This window comes from Tachyglossus aculeatus, chromosome 14 (genome assembly GCF_015852505.1).
Source record: "Tachyglossus aculeatus isolate mTacAcu1 chromosome 14, mTacAcu1.pri, whole genome shotgun sequence".
Taxonomy (NCBI): Eukaryota; Metazoa; Chordata; class Mammalia; order Monotremata; family Tachyglossidae; genus Tachyglossus; species Tachyglossus aculeatus.
Window position 1 is genome coordinate 55,967,059 of NC_052079.1, and position 20,653 is coordinate 55,987,711.

Below are 20,653 nucleotides of genomic sequence, written 5' to 3' on the forward strand. Positions count from 1 at the left end.
TCCTTGAACAATGCCTGGCACACAGTAAGTGCTTAACAAAAACCGTAATCATTATTATTATTACTACTTCCACTGCTACTACTATTACTACTACTAGCACTACCACTACTCATATGGCCATTACTGCTGCTAATATTGCTGTTACTACTACTACTATTACCACTTCTACTACTACTAATGCTACTCCTCCTCCTGCTCCTCAGACATCAACAGTTCAGAAGGGAAAGCTAGTCCTATCACTAGCAGGATGAAGGCTTTGGGGTTAATTCTGCAGTAGCAGCGATGATTTGCACAGAGCCATCCACTCTCTCTCGCTCCATCCCCCACGTTTCCCTCCGGCAGCGCCAGTTCTGAGATGGCTGACAGCGGGGAGTTCTACCTGCGGCCGAGGCCCAAAATTTATCTGAGATCTCCGCAGCAACAAACGCAGCTGTGAAATCCCAGAGGTTCTCAAATCCAGTGTGCATCTCTCCCATTAGAAATAAAGGGTCGGGGAGAAACCAGGCGCTGGGAGCCTCTGGAATTAGGAGTGGCGGCAGTGGGATAAGTCACCTTTCAACACCAAACGGACATGAGCTTGGTGAGCACAGTTATCCAGAATCCTCCAGGAAACTAGTCCGTCCCTGGATCAACTCCCCATCCAGAGCTGGTGAAACTGAGGCTCCAGAAAGATTCGATCTGTTGCAGTGTCCTCTCCCAAGTGCTTAGTACATTGCTCTGCACATAGTAAGTGCCCAGTAAATACCAATGATTGATTAATTGTTCGGAGCCTGTGAGCAGCAAGGGCCAGGAATCTCCTGGGTGGGCAAATCCGGACTTAGAGGAGACCTGCCCTAAACTCAAGGACTTGAGGAAGGTGGAATAAACCCAATAGCAACTTCAGTGACGGCATTTATTAAGCGCTTACCATGCATGTTCCCAATCACTGTGATACAGCCTGGGGTCGATGCAAGATAATCATAAGAAGTAGTGTGGCCCAGTGGATAGAGCACGGATCTCGAAGTCAGAAGGACCTGGGTTCTAATCCCACTCCTTCACTTACCCATCTGCTGTGTGACCTTGGGCAAGTCACTTCAGTTCTCTGGGACTCAGTTACTTCTCCCGTAAAATGGGGTTTAATGTGAGCCCCATGTGGGACCTGTACTGTGTCCAACAACCTGATTAGTTTGTATCTACCCCAGTGCTTAGCAGAGTGCCTGACACATAGTATGTGCTTAAATACCATTAAAATAAAAAAGAAAGAAAAAAAAATCAGAGCAAACCTGGTCGTGTCCCGCATGGGGCTCACCAGGTAACTAAGAGAGAAAAGAAGTATTGAATCCCCATTTCAGTGATGAAGGAAGTGAGGCCCAGAAAGGTCCCTCCTTCCTCTCCCCCGCCTCCCCCTCTCCATCCCCCTGCCTTACCTCCTTCCCTTCCCCACAGCACCCGTATATATGTATATATGTTTGTACATATTTCTTACTCTATTCATTTATTTATTTTACTTGTACATATCTATTCTATTTATTTTATTTTGTTAATATGTTTGGTTTTGTTCTCTGTCTCCCCCTTCTAGACTGTGAGCCCACTGTTGGGTAGGGACTGTCTCTATATGTTGCCAACTTGTACTTCCCAAGCGTTTAGTACAGTGCTCTGCACACAGTAAGCGCTCAATAAATATGATTGATTGATTGATTAAAAGGTGTGCCCAAGGTCACAAATCAACTCAGTGCATTGCTGAGATTAGAATTTGACTTCCAGCTGCTGTTCTTTCCATTCTGTCTAAAGCCGTCGAGTCATCTCCAACCCATAGCGACACCACGGACACATCTCTCCCGGAATGCCCCACCTCCACCTGCAATCGTTCTGGTACTGGATCCATAGAGTTTCTTTGGTCAAATTACAGAAGGGGTTTACCATCGCCTCCTTCCGCGCAGTAAACTTGAGTCTTCGCCCTAGACTCTCCTTTTAGACTGTGAGCCCACTGTTGGGTAGGGACTGTATATGTTGCCAATTTGTACTTCCCAAGCGCTTAGTACAGTGCTCTGCACATAGTAAGCGCTCAATAAATATGATTGATGATGATGATGACTCTCCTGTGCCGCTGCTGCCCAGCACAGGTCTGAGTTTTGCCTTGTAGCAGATTGCCTTCCACTCGCTAGCCACTGGCCAAGCTTGGACTGGAATGGGTAGGACTCTGCTTGACTCTCCCTCCCATAGTCGAGACTGGTAGAGGACTGGAAACTCTCCAGGTGTGACTCTGAGAGGGGGATCTTTCCATTAGAAATCATGCAAATTCAGTGAGTCCAGAAGCATCAAAAATTGAAAACAAATTACTTAAAATTATCCTTTGATAACACATTGGACTGCAGAGTGATTTGACCTTTCCATGGGAATTTCAAATTAACAATCAATCAATAAATAGTATTTAATGAGTGCTTACTGTGCCCAGGGCAGTGTACTGAATGCTTGGGAGAATACAATTTCAGGGAGCAGCATGGCATAGTGGATAGAGAATGGGACTGGCAATCAGAAGGTCATGGGTTCTAAACCCAGCTCTGCCACTTGTCTGCTGTGTGACCTTGGGCCAGTCACTTCACTAATAAGTGCTTTACAAGTACCATAATTATTGTTATTATTATTATTACTCTGGGCCTCAGTGACATCATCTGGAAAATGGGGATTGAAACTGTGAGCCTGGAGTGAGACAGAAACTGTGTCCAACCCAATTAGCTTGTATCCACCCCAGCTCTTAGTGTAGTGCCTGGCCCATAGAAAGTGCTTAGCAAATACCAAAATCACCACCATTATAATACAACAAAGTTGGTAGAAATGACTCCTGTCTACAAGAACCTTACAGTCGGGAATGAAAAGACCTTCTTTTATCCTCACAACATCATTGTGATCTAGGAAGAGGCAGGCATTATCATTCTCTCCATTTTACAGATGATGAAACTGAGGTCCAGAGAGGTGAAGTGACTCACTCTAGGCCACACAGCAGATAAGAGGCAGAGTGAGGAGTAGAACCCATTTCTCCTGAATATCAAACCCGGGCTCTGTCCACAAGACCCGTGGAACTGCTACACAACAGAGGAAAAAAAATCTCTAGTGGTCTTGTTTTTTATCTCACATTTCATTACATCTTTAGGGATGTCTCAACTAAAATGCATCATTTTCTTGTCACAGTCAAATATTGAGATACGCTTTATGCCACTCCAATTATGAGGCAAGCACCCAAGCATCACCCCCCGCCCCAGCCACGCACACAAGGAAATGAAATACAGGGGACAAGTCCTAGGATTAAAATAGATTCATTCGCTAGCCTCCAGAAATCCCATTTGCAATGCTTGACAGAAGAACTTTATCCATAATGATACACAGGTATTTTATTTTTAATAATAAAAACCTTGAATTTGCGCAGCACTCATTTCCCAAAGTTCTTTCACACTCCTTATCTGTGCTCTCCCCACTCCCCTGTGAGGTAGAGTAGAGCATGTGTTGCTACCCATTTACAGAAGAGGGGTCTGAGGCCCAGAGAGGTTAAGTGGCTTGACCAAGGTCACACAGCAGCCCAGGAAGACTAGATAGAATATGTAGTATTATGTACATATCTTTCAATTATGTATCATAAATTATTTATTTATATTAATGTTTGTCTCCCCCTCTAGACTATAAGCTCGTTATGGGCAGGGAACATGTCTGCTAATTCTGCTGTAATGTACTCTCCCAAGCATTTAGTACAGTTTTCTGTCCGTAGTAAGCATTCAGTAAATACCACTGATTGATTGGATTAGAGGATTAGAAAAGGCAGGATTTCTGGTACCCCTGAGGGTTTCAGATACCCATTTCACAGATGAGGAAACTGAGGCCCAGAGGGGTTAAATGATTTCCCCAAGGTCATCCAGCAGCCCGGGAAGACCAGATGGACTGAAGGAGGAGGGGATGCTCAAACACTGAGGGGCTCAAATCCCCGTTTTCCTCAGGAAGACACATCCTCACTCCAGGTGGAGTCAGGAAAGAAATGGTAGCATTAATGCGGAACTAAGTCAGTCCTTTTCAGTAAACATAAATCATTTGGAGAAGCAGCGTGGCTCAGTGGAAAGAGCATGGACTTCGGAAGTCAGAGGTCATGGGTTCAAATTCCAGCTCTGCCAACTGTCAGCTGTGTGACAGTTGTCACAGTGTGACAGCTGTGTGACTTTGGACAAGTCATTTAACTTCTCTGTGCCTCAGTTACCTCATCTGGGGATTAAAACTGTGAGCCCCCCATGGGAGAGCCTGATCACCTTGTAACCTCCCCAGCGCTTAGAACAGTGCTTTGCACATAGTGAGTGCTTAACAAATACCATTATTATTATTATTATTTTACATTTTTTTAATGAAATGAATGTCTTGCACTGAGACTATTGAAGAGCATATCCAATTTGGCAATCTAGCGGCTGAAAAGAAAGCGTGCTCTTCCACCCTATTCTGTGTTCATTCAGGTGGTTCTTTAAGCAACGCTTTGACTCTGCCATCAATCAAAAAGAAGCACTATTGCAGGCTTTAGTGGCTAGAGCACTGTACTAGATGCTGGGGAGTTTCCACAGAGGTAACAGACACAGCACCCAGCAGACGAAGCCTTGTTCATCAATCAGAGGTATTGATTGACAGCTTACTGTGTGCACAGCACTGTACTGAGTGCTTGGGAGAGTACAATACAACAGAGATGGTAGACACATTCCCTACCCACAATGAGCTCACAGTGTAGAAGATGAGTTCATACTCAATCATTCATTCAGTCAGTCAATCGTATTTATTGAGCGCTTACCTTGTTCAGAGCACCAAACTAAACACTGAACTAAGCACTTGGAAAGTACAGTACAGCAATAAAGAGATAAAATCCCTGCTGCCCAAGCCTCTCTCGCCCTTCCCTTCAGACCTAACCCTGCTCTCCCCAACTTCAAAGCCTAAAAATCATATCTCCTTCAAGAGGCCTTCCAAGATTACTTCATTACATTCCCCACTACTACCAAGCACAAAAGTCCTCACAACTCCGTAGCTCTTATGTGTACTGTCAGCTCGTTCTAGGCAAGGAACATGTCAGCTAATTCCATTATCTTGTTCTCTCCCAAGAGCTTGGTAAAACACTCTGCACATAGCAAGTGCTCAATAAATACCACTGATGGATTGATCTATGTACAGATCTTTATATTTCATCCTTTCTGAAATTTATTCTAGTGTCCATCTCCCCTGCTAGTCTGTAAGCTTCTTGAGGGCAAAAGTCATGTCCACTAATTCTTCTGGACTCTCCCAAGTGCTTAGCTCAGTGCTCTGCACACAAAATCCCGTGAGCTCCTTGAGGGTGGAAATCACGTTTACTAACTCTATTATGCTCTACCAAGTGCTCAGTCCAGAGCTCCACACCCTAACACGGAAGCTGGGAGATTGGCTGGTGATACTGAATTTTGCAAGTTAATGAGGGAAAAAATAGAATTAAAAAAATTCCAGGCTGGGGTGGCCCATTAATGAGTTTGAGAGGGGCTCACTTTGACAAGCACAATTCTGTGTTTACTATTCAAAGCGGTTGGGCTGAGGGGTCAACTGTCAAGGAAGAGTGGGTCTTCAGAATGGGGGCTATACCACATATCAGGCTTTGAAAAAGGCAAGACGACTCTTGTCTGTGCTTTAGTATTTTCACAAGGGACATGGGGAAGTAGGGAGGACCCAGAGATTAAAGGGAGAGCACAAAGGCACTGAGATTCCTTGTCTGGTAGAAAAGAAGGTCAAAGGGTGACTTCTTAACTCCTCAGCACAGAGAGCCCAGTGAGTTCTCCAACGCCTTTGAACAAGAAGAGTTGAATCTTCCACATGGCCCAGTGGAAAGAGCCCGGGACTGGGAGTCAGAGGACCTGGGTTCCAATCCCGGCTCTGCCACATGTCTGCCGTGAGGCCCTGGACAAGACACTTCACTTCTCAGTGTCTCAGTGACTTCATCTGTAAAATGGGGATTAAGACCGGGGAGCCCCACATGGGACGGGGACTGTGTCCAACCCGATTATCTTATGTCTAGCCCTGCGCTTAGAGCTCTGTGTGGGAGAAGAAAGAACAGTATGGATTGGAAAGCTAGAAGCCAAAAAGGTTTCCAGTATCTCCATTTCCTTTTCTGGTGGTCCCAGGGGCTCCAGAAACTATAGCTGAATCGCTTCTGGAGGTCTCCAGCTGACAGACAGAATGTCTGTCTCCCCCTCTACACTGTAAGCTCGTTGTGGGCAGGGAATATATCTGTTTATTGTTTCATTGTACTCACCCAAGCACTCTGCACACAGTAAGCACACAACAAATACCACTGAATGAATGAAATGATTCCATTCCTGGTCCTAGGGGGATTGGAAAACAGAAGTAGCAGGGAGACTTCCTAACGTACAATGTGCAGAACCTGGGGAAATACGAACCAAGCGATAGTGTGATAACATGGGATGGGAGCGTGACAAGGCAGAACTAGTCTCTGCTGTTGCATTTTCCATCAGAGACTCAAAAGAGAGACTTTAAGAGAGATCCCCTCCTACCTCCACCTCAGGTCGGGCAACTGACTTCACCAATCCACCCCTTCTTTAATTGATTCTGGCCCGGTGCCTGTAGAATCAAATCAGTCTTTCTCTGATGGCTGGGAATATACTTGCCCTCTGTAAGAGAGATGAAAATGATCTGATTCTAAGTCCCCCCCCGACCACTGCCATTGACAGGAGCCATTAAAATCCTTCTTCATCCCAGCTGCTTTCTTCAGAGAACTGTGGGGACGATTTAAATGTATTTAGCGTGTGACCTTGAGGTTGGAGTGTGCCCCTTATGAGCTGATTCTCTCTCCCGGTCCTTTGTTGCAAATGGTTTCATAGTATCCGCGGCCAACTAAATTGTATTATCTCCCCACTTGGAGGAAGGCTGCAATCTGTTCATCTACAAATACTCCTTTTCTACTTTCAAAAAGGTTCCAATCAACTCCCGTTTCAACTGAGAATTGGCTTCCTCTCTGGAAGGTCGGAGCTCCACTGGAGAGCACTAAGCCACGCATTGAACCAAAACTCCTGCTCACTGGCTCTGAGGTTTCCAATCAGCTAGCTCCTTCTTCCCTATCTGCTCCCTTCTCCCACCATAGCCCAGCTTGAGCCCAAGGGAACTTCCAAGCTGTTATTTATCTTTTTAATGGTATTTGTTAAGTGCTTACTATGTGCCAGGCACTCTTCTAAGAGCCTGGATTGATACAAGTTAATCGGGTTGGACACAGTCCCTGTCTCACGGGGGGCTCACACTCTTAATCCCCATTTTCCAGATGAGGGAATTGAGCTCCAGAGAAGTGAAGTGACTTTCCCAAGGTCACACAGCAGACAAGTGGCGGAGCCGGCACTAGAACCCATGACCGTCTGACTCCCAGAATTGTCTCTATCCACTAGGCCTCGCTGCTGCTTGAAGTAATTATTCCTCAATTATTTCTGCTGAGGCTGTGTTCATAATGCATGAGTGCTAAAGTTGGGTTTATGCCACACGGGCTGGAATAAATTAATCAGTGAAGGCCTCCTGGAGGAAGGAGCATTTTTAGGAGGGCATTCAAGATCGGAGGGATCTGAGGCCCGGAGGGATTGAATAGTCATTCATCGGAAAATGAGAGTAGGTTGGCTTTAGAAATCATCCGGCTCACTAAAAGAGGTGGATGCAACAGGTTTCCTACACACATCAAACTGGGGAAATGTAATCTCTAAAGAAACATTTTAATAATACATTGAAAAATGAATTATGCATTCACGGATCAGGTCGCTCCAAGAGTGTACATATACATTCTTACTCCCAAACATCTGCTTACCTGCTTGTGTATTTTAAATGCCTGAAGAAACTACAATTTAACCCTTGTTTTCATTTGTAATCCATTCAAATTGGCCCCCTTTTCCCGGATGTTAAAGAGAACGGTGCCACTGTTTCAGGCTCCATGAGGGAGGGATGTGAAGGAGGTCGGGGGAGCACCCTCCCCCAGAGAACATTTCATGGTGATCAGGTGGGAGGAGCTCAGGGGTGACAGGTCACTCGTGTCTCCCTCGCCATGGCCCATGGAGACACTCTCACCCATGGAAGGCAGATGAGAGCATTGCCAGATGATGTCATTGGGAAGACAATAATAATAACAATGATAATAAATAGTAATAACAATAATTCTGCTGTCTGTTGAGCTCTTAGTGTGTGCCAGGCACTGTACTAAATGCTGGGATGGATAGAAATGCCAATAAATAGCACTGATGATGACGGTACTGATGGGGATGATGCAAGGTGAATTTATAATGAATTTTTGAATGGTAGAAGAGTCATAGTGTTGTGGATACAACATGGGCCTGGAAGTCAGAAGGTCATGGGTTCTAATCCCACCTCTGCCACTTGTCTGCTGTGTGACTTTGGCAAGTCACATCACTTTTCTGGGCCTCTGTTGCCTCATCTGTAAAATGGGGATGAAGACGGTGAGCCCCATGTGGGACAGCGACGGTGTCCATCCTCATTAGCTTGCATCAACCCCAGCACTTAGAACAGTGCCTGGCACACAGTAAACACTTAATGAATACCGTAATTTTTTTTTTCCCTCACTGCGAGCATTTCATTTTGTACCCGAGTCCGCCCATCACAGTCAAATTCCCTCCCCGCATGATGAAATAAAAGACAACATGAAATGGGTTGCACGCAGGAATGGAATGAAACAAGTGCTGAAGCAGACATCCTGTTCCCAAATTAGACTCAGAAAATCCCTAAATAACAAGGCCTCTCCACCGAAAAACCCGAGGAAGGCCCATTTGCATTTCTAAGATGAAAAACCGAAACAACCCATGTGTATCTTTGCTCCCGGAACACATGGCCTCATTTGCATATTTTCGACGGAACGCTTATCTGAGCGTGGCTGAGGGGAGCGGGGGGGGCGTCTAGTGCATCGTCCCTCCCGTTCTCCTGCTCACCTGCTCACCCCAACCGAACATCACCGATCGCGGGGCACTAAAACACGAAACCCGGAAATAGCTTTCAAAAAAAACATACATCACCAGTTTATGAAACACTGTCCGCCAAAGATAGCGTCAAGAATGTATTTTTGCGGCACATTTTCAGAAAGGCAATATTCCCCGATAGGCTGTCGGCCTGATCTCACGGGGAGGGAAAAGCGATAAGAAAATCCCTCAATATACCACTCTCCGATAAATCTCGCTTGGGGTGGATGTCAGGGCCGTCTCCTGGATTTGTGTCTGCCGTCAATCACAGAAGGGTTAATAGATGCTTATCAGAGCCTAGTGACTTTTTTTTTTTGAACAGACGACGAAGTCTGTGTCTAAAATTCCCCCCACTGTCCCGGCAAAGGAAAACGGCAAAAAAAGTAGTGCCATCCAAGATTTCTTTTAATGCAGGGAATAGTGTTGCAACAGTGAAAGACATTAACATCTGTCTCTCCCTTTGGACTGTAAGCTTCATGTGGGCAGGTATCATGTCGACCAACACTCTTGTAATCTTTCAAATGCTTAGCACAGTGCTCTGCACAGAGTGAGAACTCAAAAAATACCATCGATAACACATATATCTATATCTATTATATATATATATATATATATATATATATATATCTGCATTCCATCCTTTTTTATGTGATTTATTTTACTGTCTGCCTCTCCTTCTAGACTAGCAACATTCTTGTACTGTACTCTCCCAAGTGTTTGGCACAGTGCTCTGTGCACATATATGTATGTTTTCAATGGTATTTAGAGAAGCAGCATGGCTCAGTGGAAAGAGCCCGGGCTTGGGAGTCAGGGATCATGGGTTCGAATCCCAGCTCTGCCACTTGTCAGCTGTGTGACTTTGGGCAAGTCACTTCACTTCTCTGGGCCTAAGATTAAGATTGTGAGCCCCATGTGGGACAACCTGATCACCTTGTGCCCCCCCCCAGCTCTTAGAACAGTGCTTTGCACATAGTAAGCGCTTAACAAATACCATTATTATTATTTATATATATATTTATCTCCATTTTCCTTCCTTTTCTTATCTGTAATTTATTTTATTGTCTGCCTCCTCTTCTAGACTGACCTCTTTAGAGGTCATTATTGTGACTAAGGACTAATAATGAACAAAGATATTAAAATTAATTATGGTATTTGTTAAACGCTTACTATGTGCCAAGCAGTCTATTAAGCCCTGGGGCAGATACAAGTTCATCAGGTCAGACACAGCTCCTATCCTACCCTAGGCTCACAGTCTAAGCAGGAGCGAGAATAGGTACTGAGAAACAGTATGACCTCGTGGAAAGAGCCCAAGCTTGGGAATCAGAGGACCTGGGTTCTAATCCCGGCTCTTCCACTTATCTACTGGGAGACTTGGGCAAGTCTTGTATTTACCCCACTGCTCAGTATAGTTCTGGACATAATAAGCGCTTAACGAATACCACCATTATCCTTATTATTAGATAGCACACCCCATTTTACAGACAAGGAAAGTGAAATTCAGAAGCAAAGTGACTTGCCTAAGGTCACCCAACAGGCTAGAGGCAGAGCCAGGATTAGAACTCAGGGCCTCTGACTCCCAGGCTGTGCTCTTTCCATTAGGCCACACAATTGTATCACCCAAGCGCTTAGTTCGAGGCTCGGAATACAGTAGGTACTCAATAAATAAGATTAGCTGACTGATCGACAGGAGAGAATCCACAGAGGAACCTAAATCCCAAGCATGGCTTTCTTTATCTGACAATCTTTAGGGTTTTTTGATTGGATGACACCCACCCTGATTACTTCTTCTTTTAGTAGTTTCAATGAAATGTATTCACCTTCAAGAAGTGCTCTCTCTGGAGTGGTTTTATGATTACACTGATTCATTAGCTACGTAGCAGGAAGACAACATATGAATGATAACAATATAGAACTTCATGATTACCGTGTTAAAAAAAAAACCCAGTGGGTTAGGAAATAAAATTAGAATGAAGAAAGGGGAAGTTTGTTATAAGCTACTTGTTGGATTGTTCCTCTAGGAATAATTTCTTCTAGAAAAGCAGCGTAGCCTAGTGGATAGAGCACGGGCCAGAAAGTCAGGGGGGCCTAGGTTCTAATCCCAATTCCGCCACTTGTTTGCTGTGTGGCCTTTGGGAAGTCACTTCACTCTTTAGACCTCAGTTACCTCATCTGTAAAAAAAAAAAAAAAAAAGGGATTAAGATTGTGAGCCCCATATGGGACAGGGACTGTGTCCAACCTGATTACCTTGTATCTACTCCAATGGTTAGACAGGGGACTGGCGTATAGTAAGCACTTAACAAATACCATAAAAAAAAGTTGACTGAGTCCTCAAGAAAGAGGACAAGCTCCTTCAAATAATTTCCATGAACAAATTTGCTCAAGCTGACAGAAGCGATTTGGAAAGGGAGGCTTCAAAATGTGGAAATGCAATCCTCCAAATAGCTGAACCAAGAAGGCTCAATCAGTCAATCGGTCAATTGTATTTATTGAGTGCTTAGGGTGTGCCGAGCACTGTATTAAGTGTTTAGGAGAGGACAATACAGCAGAGTTGGTAGACGCGTTCCCTGTCCACCGTGAGCTTACAGTCTACAGGATTTCTACAAGGATCTAGTTTGGGTTTGCAGTCGGCTCTTACTTATCCACGGAAAGTGCAGGAAGGAGGGTGTAAGAGTGGATAACTGAACTCCACAGATAATCCATGAGCTTCATCTCTGCTGTTAACCTCATCCTCCTCCCTGCCAAACCTCTTCTCCAGAGCTGTTGACGAGAACCACCTTTGCTCAATCAATCAGTGGTATTTATTGAGTGCTTACTATGTGCAGGGCGCTGTATGACCTTAGTGGATAGAACACAGGACTGGGAGTCAAATGGACTTGGGTTCTAATCCCAGCTCTGCCAAACATCTGCTGTGTGACCTTGGCCAAGTAGCTTCACTTCTAGGGGCCTCAGTTACCTCATCTGTAAAATGGAGATTAAGTCTGGGAGCCCCATGGGGGACAGGGACTGTGTCCAACCTGATTAACGTGTACCTTCTCCAGTGCTTAGAACAGTGCTTGGCACATAGTAAGCATGTAACAAGTATTATACCATGGTACTAAGTGCTTGGGAGAGTAAAAGAGAGTTGCCAGACATGTTCGATGTCCGTAATGAGCTGACAGTTGATGACCAGAAGTATGATCGCCTCTCCTCAGATGGAGGCATAAAAAATAGGAAAATGGCAGACAGGAGACCGAGAATGCACATTTGATCCCGAGCCAAATCATCATCATTATCAATGAAATTTATTAAGTGCTTTGCGCAGAGACCAGGTCTAAGTGGTTGAGAGAGTCAAATATGACAGAATTGGTAGAATGGAATTTATTGAACACTTCCTGAGTGCGGAGCACTGGTCTAAGCACTTGGGAGAGTCCAATACAACAGAGTTGACAGAGATGTTCTCTGCTCCAATTAAGGTTGATGACCAGAAGTATGCTGTCTTCTCTCTCCTCTCCTCAGAGGGAGGCATAACAGTAAGGAAATGGTAGACAGGAGGCCGAGAACGTAGGTTTGGTCCTTGGCCACATCACAATCATCGTCAGTAGTATTTATTGAGTGCTTGCTCTGTGCAGTGCACTGTACTAAACCCTTCGGAAAGTGTGATGCAACAAAATTAGCAGACACTTTCCCTGCCCATTATAAGCTGAATAATAATAACAATAATGATGATGGTATTTGTTATGCATTTACTATGTGTCAAGCACGGGGGTAGACACAAGCTAATCAGGTTAGACACAATCTCTGTACCACGTTAATCCCCATTTTACAGAGGAGGAGACTGAGGGCTGGAGAAGTGAAGTGACTTGTCCAAGTTCACACAGCAAGCAAGTGGCAGACATAATTGGAGTGGGGGTCCTAGGACTCCTAGATCCATGCTTTTTCCACTAATCCACATTGCTACCAGCTGTAATTTCTTTCAGTGTCTCTTCTCCCTGGCTAGATTTTAAACTCCTTGAGGATAGAAATCATGTCTACTAACTCTCCAGGCTTTCTTTATCTTTAAATTGGAAATCTTAACACCTCCACTCCCTATCTTGTAGGGATGTTAGTAGGGAGTGAAATAGGTCATGAGAATGTTAGAGTACTGTACAAATTCCAGGGTGTTTTTTAATTATCACCATCATTATTATTATTTTTACTATTATTGTTACTGCCACTTGTTACTGCCACTATTATTATTGCTAGTATTAGAACATAGTAGAGTCTGTTCACTTGACCCCTACCATCAAGGGGCTTACAGTCCAATGTGTGCAAAACACTGTACTAAGCAATTGGTTAAGCGCTTAGTACAGTGCTTTGCTCACAGTAAGCACTCAATAAATATGATTGAATGAAGAGGACAATGGAATGAGTGGACACAATCCCTGTCCTCAAGGGGTTTACAGTCTACTCTTTGCAGAACACTGCACTGAGCACTTGGGAGAGGATACATGAGCTCACAGACACAATCCCTGCTCTCTAGGAGTAAACAGTCTATGTGCAGAGCACCGTACTGAGCGCTTGAGAGAGTACGATACAACAGAGTTCATAGACAAGGAGTAGGAGGAATGCTTTCTTCCCCATCCCAGGGAGAGTTAAACGGCGAAAAATCTCATGCAGAGCGATGGTACTTGTGTGTTCGATAACCAACTATCTGAAATGAGGATCTAAGCAGCGGGCCGAGCTTTGCCTAACAGCATCTCGGGATGGGAAACGCAAATCCATTTCAAAGAGTGAAGAGTCAGGGAGTCTCAATCCACTTGGTATCTTCTCTGCCTGCGTGAGCATGCATTGTTACCGGACATATTCCGACTTAGCTCTGTCACTTTACTGAAGTGATCTTAGATGGGGCTGTTTGGATTTGAGAGCTCTTCAAAGGTCGAGGAGTAGCACTCCGTTAAGAGAGTTGTGTTTTATTTTTCTTTAATGGCATTCGTTAAGCGCTATGTGCCAAGCGCTTAGTACGGTGATCTGCACATGTGTTTGATTGATTAAACTGTGAATCCCTTGTGGAACTGACACTGTGTCCATACCGACAGCATTTAGCACAGTCGGTTAGTCTATCGCATTTCTCGAGTGCTTACTGTGTGCAGAACACTGTGCTACTAATTATGGTATTTGTTAAACACTTGCTATGTGCCAAGAACTGTTCTAAGCACTTGGGACAGCACTTGGGAGAGTACGACCCATGTCCTCCCCCTGGCCCGGAATGCCCTCCCTCAGCACATCCGCCAAGCTAGCTCTCTTCCTCCCTTCAAAGCCCTACTGAGAGCTTACCTCCTCCCGGAGGCCTTCCCAGACTGAGCCCCCTTTTTCCCCTCCTCCTCCCCATCCCCCACCGCCCTACCTCCTTCCTCTCCTCACAGCACCTGTATATATGCTTGTACAGATTTATTACTCTATTTTACTTGTACACATTTACTATTCTATTTATTTTGTTAATGATGTGCATCTAGCTTTACTTCTATTTATTCTGATGACTTGACACTTGTCCACATGTTTTGTTTAATTGTCTGTCCCCTCCTTCTAGACTGTGAGCCCGTTGTTGGGTAGGGACCATCTCTATATGTTGCCAACTTGTACTTCCCAAGCGCTTAGTACAGTGCTCTGCACACAGTAAGTGCTCAATAAATACAATTGAATGAATGAATGAATGAATATGAGAATAAGAGCTTACAGTCTACAGACTACAATGCCTGGCATGAGAACAGTGTTTGGCACATAGTAGGCCCTTAACAAATACCATAATTATTATTGTATGTCATGTCATGTTTTATGCCATCGAGTCGTCTCCGATCAATAGCGATGCAATGGACCCGTTTCTCCCAGAATGTCCCACCTCCATCTGCAATTGTTCTGGTAGCGCATACATACAGTTTTCTTGTTAAAAATACAGAAGTGGTTTACCATTGCCTCCTTCCACTCAGTAAACTTGAGTCTCCAAACTTGACTCTCTCCCCTGCTGCTGCTACCCAGCAAAGGTGAGTTTTGACTTGTAACAGATTGCCTTCTACTTGCTAGCCACTGGCCATGCTAGGAACGGAATGGATAGGCCTCTGCTTGACTCTCCCTCCCGTAGTCAAGACTGGTAGAGTACTGGAAACTTTCCAGGTGCCGCCCTTAGAAGGGCTGGCATATAGAAAACACTTAACAAGTACCACAGGTAAGGACTGTCTGTTTCACCACCCTGATAAAATCAAGGACATACATTATAATAATAACAATAATAATTACGGTATTTGTTAAGCACTTAATTTGTGACAGGCAGTGTACTAAGCGCTGGGGTGGATACAAGCAAATCCAGCTGGACACAGTCCCTGTCCCACATGGGGCTCACAGTCTCAATCCCCATTTTACAGATGAGGGAACTGAGGCACAGAGAAGAAAAGTGACTCGTCCAAGCTGACAAATGGTGGAGCCGGGATTAAAACCCTTGACCTTCTAACTCCCGGGCCCATGCTCTAGCCACTATGCACACCGCAGACACTGCAGACACATCCATACCAAATATTCAAAGTCTATGTTCAGATTCACTGCCATAGTTAAGAAATGCGTAATATTTGTAAAGACATGGAAAAGGGCCTGTCATACAATAATAGTGATAATCATAATAGCATCTGTTAAGCACTATGAGGACAATCACTGAATTAAGCACTGCCATAGATATCAGGTCAGACAAGGTCTCTGTTCCAAAACAGGGCTCACCATCCAAAAAAGAATTTTCTCCTGGATGGGATACTGAGAAATCAGGGTTAACCTGTGGACTCAGTTAAAAAGTTACCTATAGGAAAGATGGACTTTGTGCTGAATGAGTTAAATTCATTAAGGCGAGTATATTCATGATTGGAAAGCAAGTAGGCCCTATTGAAGAGGTCAAGCTATTGGAGTTCATTCTGACAGAAAATGCAGCTGATGAAATGAAAAGGATTTGATCCTTAAACAACTTCCTCAAACAAATGAGTTATAGTCTGTGTTTACCCAACTCTTACAAGCCTTTCTTTTCTGTTTGTGAAAGGGCTAGATGGGAGTCCTGACTCCATTTACATATGTTTTAGACTTTCATTTTCACTCAGAGAATTAGTGAGTCAGCACCTCCGTTGAACCTCCACCACTATCCCATTTGAAAATACCTCCTATAAATGATAACTGCTGTCAGATCTCTGCAGCGGTTCTTGACCTTCCTAAGATTCTCCAACTTCAAACAGAAAGGCTGCAAACGTGTTGATGGGTCATTCGTTCATTCATTCAATCTTATTTATTGAGCGCTTACCGTGTGCAAAGTACTTTACTAAGCGCTTGGGAGAGTACAATATAACAATAAACTGACGCGTTCCCTGCCTACAACGAGCTTACAGTCTCTTGGATCTTCAGACTGTATAAGTACAAAGGCACGGAAGCTTCTGTGAAGAGATTGATTTTCACAGTGGAAATCTGTGCCATGATATGACAGATTGCAATGAGCCTTAAAAAATATTAAGATTTGGACTCCTTAAGTGGGCGGGGGCGGTGAGACTTCCTTGCAAATGGGTCCCGGTTCTTTGTCAAAAACTTAAGTAGTACCTCCAAAACTGTGGAGAATGGGGAGAAGCTCCCCCTAAAAATGAACGTGGTGGTAAGACTACAGGGTCTGAGAGGAAATCTAACAATCAATTGAAATTTTTACGTGCTTAATAAGTGCAGAGCACTGTATTAAGCTCTTGGGAGAGTACAATACAACAGAGTTGGTAGACATGTTTCCTCCCCACAACCAAGAGGAAACGTTGTACTCTCCCGAATACTTAGTACAGTGCTCTGCACACAGTAAACTCTCAATAAATATGTTTGATTGATTGATTGACAGTCTCAGTAGGAGGGGAGCAGGTATTTCATCCCCATTTTACAGATGAGGTAACTGAGGCACAGAGAAGTGACTTGTCCAAGGCCCTACAAGCAGACAAGTGGTGAAGCTGGAATTAGAACGCAGGTCCACTGACTCCTTTTCCCAGGCTCTTTCCCATGCTGTAGGATCTTGGTCAAGTCACTTCACTTCTCTAAGCCTCAGTTCGCTCATCTGAAAAATGGGGATGCAATACCCTTTCTCCCTCCTACTTAGAGAGTAAGTCTAATGTGGGATCTGATTATCTTGTATTCACCCCAGCACTCAGTACAATTCTTGGCACTTAGTAAGCACTTAAGACCATTATCATTATTATTGTCATCGTTATTATTACTATCATTAGAGATGATCTGGAAACTGGAGGATCTGAGCTCACATTTGAAACCTCTCTTTCCCAGACTCCTGGAGTTTAGTTCCCCTGCCAAGTCGGCGTCTAAGTGAAAGTGAATTAAACGAACGGTGTGTTGTAATTCAGTGTGAGGGCAATGGAGAGCATCAATATTCAAGGAAACGCGGTAGGATAAATAAACATCAGTAGGGTAGCACAAAACCACAGACCGAGAGGAGCTCTAATGCTGAAGACGGTGACTAATATGCAACGGCCACGTCAAAACCAATAAGCCGGAAGATACATCAAGATCACAGCTCCAGCTATTCCGGGAAATGTAATTGTATTAAATGTTCTCTCCATTCGGTTCTCACTCTCTTCATTTCGAACACGTCTCTGTCACGCCACACAAAAGCCAGCTCCAACGTCGATGGGCAATGCCCCGTGGATGAAAGGGGAAGCGGCAGATAAGTCAGTCAGTCTTCGGGCTGTTGTAATTACACGACGAAGTTGTCATCGATTAAGACTGTGAGCACCATGTGGGACAGGGACTATGTCCAACCTGATTTGCTTGTCTCCAACCCAGTGCTTAGGACAGCGCCCGGCTCATAGTAAATGGCTAACAGGTACCACGGTTATTATTATTGTCATTACTGATTAGGCAGTAATGGAGGTCTCTCTTGACTCGAAGCTCCTTAAGAACAGGTAATGTCCTCTAGACTGTAAGCTTGTCGTGCACCGGGAATCTGTCTGTTTGCTGTTCTCTCCCAAGTGCTTCACACAGTGCTTTGAACAGAGTAAATGCTCCATAAATACAACTGAAGCATCTACCACCTCTGTTGTATTCTCCCAAGTGTTTAGTACAGTGCTCTGAGCATAGGAAGCACTCAATAAATACCACTGATAGGTTGATTGATGTGCAGCATGGTCTAGAGGATAGAGCCCAGATTCACCCTGGCTCCGCTACTTGTCTGCTGATGGACATGATCCAGAAATTCTGTGTGTGGACCGGTCAAAGAGATCCAGAACAGGACCTTGAGGTAGTGTGGTCAACCTTTCTGGTACTAGAATTAGAGTCCAAAGTTGGATGAAGAGGAGGAAGAAAGAATAGTAATAATAATAATAATAATAATAATAATAATAATAATAATAATAATGGCATTTATTAAGGGCTTACTATGTGCAAAGCACTGTTCTAAGCACTGGGGAGGTTACAAGGTGATCAGGTTGTCCCAAGGGAGGCTCACAGTCTTTAATCCCCATTTTACAGATGAGGTAACTGAGGCCCAGAGAAGTTAAGTGACTTGGCCAAGTCACACAGCTGACAATTGGCAGAGACAGGATTTGAACCCATGACCTCTGACTCCAAAGCCCAGGCTCTTTCCACTGAGTCACACTGCTTCTCTAAGAATGGGAGACAGTCATTACAAGATGGGGTTTCCAGCAATTATGTACCTGGCTCATTCATTCATTCGCTCAACTGTATTTACTGAGGACTTACTGTGTGTAGAGCACTGTCCTAAGCACTTGGGAGAGTACAACAGAACAAAAGACACATTCCCTGCCCACGACATGCTTACAACCTAGAGGAGGAGACAGACATTAATATAAATAAATAAATGACAGCTATAGACATAAGTGGTGTGGGGCTGGGAGGGGGTGATGAATGAAAGGAGCAAGTCAGGGCGACATAGAAGGGAGAAGAAGAGGAAATGGGGGCTTAGTCAGGGAAGGCCTCTTGGAGGAGATGGGCCTGCATTAAGGCTTTGAAAGGGGAGAGGGTGATTGTCTGTCGGATTTGAGGAGGGAGGGCGTTTCAGGCCAGAGGTAGGGTGTGGGTGAGAAGTCGGTGATGAGAGAGATGAGACTGAGGGACAGTGAGGAGAAGAGCATTAGAGGAGTGAGATGTGTGGAGTGAGTTGTAGGAGAGTAGTGAGGTGAGGTAGGAGGGGGAAGGGAATTGAGTGCTTTAAAGTCAATGGTGAGGAGTTTTTGATTGATGCGGAGGTGGATAGGCCGCCATTGGAGTTTCTTGAGGAGTGGGGAACATGTCTGTAGAAAAATAATCTGGGCAGCAGAGTCAAGTATGGACTGGAGTGGAGAGAGACAGGAGGCTGGGAGGTGAGAGAAGAGGCAGATATGGTAATTCAGGCAGGATAGGAAATGTAATTGGATTAATGTGGTAGCAATGTCGATAGAGAGAAAAAGGTGGATTTTACCTAGCTTGATGGAGGTAGAATCAACAGGATTTAGTGATGGACTGAATACGTGGGTTGAATGACAGAGCGGAGTCAAGCATAATGCCAAGATTACAGGTTTGTGAGACAGGAAGGATGGTGGTGCCAACTGCAGTGATGGGAAAGTTAAGGGGAGGATAGGGTTTGGGTGGGAAGATAAGAAGTTTAGTTTTAGTCATGTTAAGTTCGAGGTGATGGGAGGACATCCAAATACACATCGGATGGCCTGGTTACTGAAGGGAAATGGAATTTAAGTTGTGCCAAAATGCCAGGATGAAGAAATCTCCCAGGAGGGTCTATAAGGGCACTGACTCCAGACTTGCTGACCTTTGTAAGTTCTGATTCCTTCCCAGGGTGTCTCCCTGGCAACCCTAGGTTCATTAAGACCAATTAGGAGCCCTAATACACTTCTGCATAATCCATAGGCTCGTAGGAAAAAAGATGAACAAAGAATATCGTAAGCCAAGCAATAAAAGCTGCACAGAGAAAATTGCATTGAGCTCATATTCCTAATTTTGCAAACTGCATTTCAGAGATTTATGGGGACAGTGGGGATCAGAGTTTTACATTGTACTTTCCCAAATGTTCTGTAAATTGTTCTGCAAACACGAAGTGCTCAATCGATAATACTTGTGGTGTTCATTAAGCTCTTACTGTGTACCAAGCTCTGTTCTAAGCATTGGGTTAGATACAAGATAGTCGTGTCAGACACACTCCCTGTCCCACATGGGGCTCACAGCCTTCATCCCCATTTTACAGATGAGGGAACTGAGACACAACGAAGTGAAGTGACTTACCCAAAGTCACACAGCAGATGTGGCGGGGCAGATATTAGAACCCAGGTCCTTCTGATGCCCAGGCCCAGACTCTAACCATTAAACCACACTGCTGTCATACACTCTGTGCCTGCTTACAACCACTGACAGCAATCAGCTCTCACCATTCCTGCTCTGTCCACCCAGATCACTCCTCCTCAATCAGTCGATTGTATTTATTTGAGCACTTACTGGGTGCAGAGCACTGTACTAAGCACTTGGGAGAGTACAGTACAACAGAGTAGGTAGAACTCTTCTCCTTCTCCCCTTCCTCCTCTCCTCTCTGCCAGCTTATCTAGAAGACCTCATTTTGACAGCAGAGTTACAGTGTTTGAGACATGATTTTTGATTGATTAAAAACTGTAGAACTATCTTCAGTTCTTTGTTGGGGGGACAAGAGGAAGAG

The 20,653-nt window shown here is 44.5% G+C and overlaps 1 protein-coding gene and 1 non-coding gene across 2 annotated transcripts in view; both read right to left on the bottom strand.

Moving 5' to 3' along the window:
* The window catches only part of TAFA5 (TAFA chemokine like family member 5), a 202,530-nt gene that overhangs the window by 29,296 nt on the left and 152,581 nt on the right, over positions 1–20,653 (bottom strand). The gene's annotated exons all lie outside the window — the stretch shown is intronic.
* Positions 2,115–2,252, bottom strand: LOC119937316. The gene has a single exon (XR_005453993.1). It is a non-coding gene; the product is annotated as a small nucleolar RNA SNORA7 (small nucleolar RNA).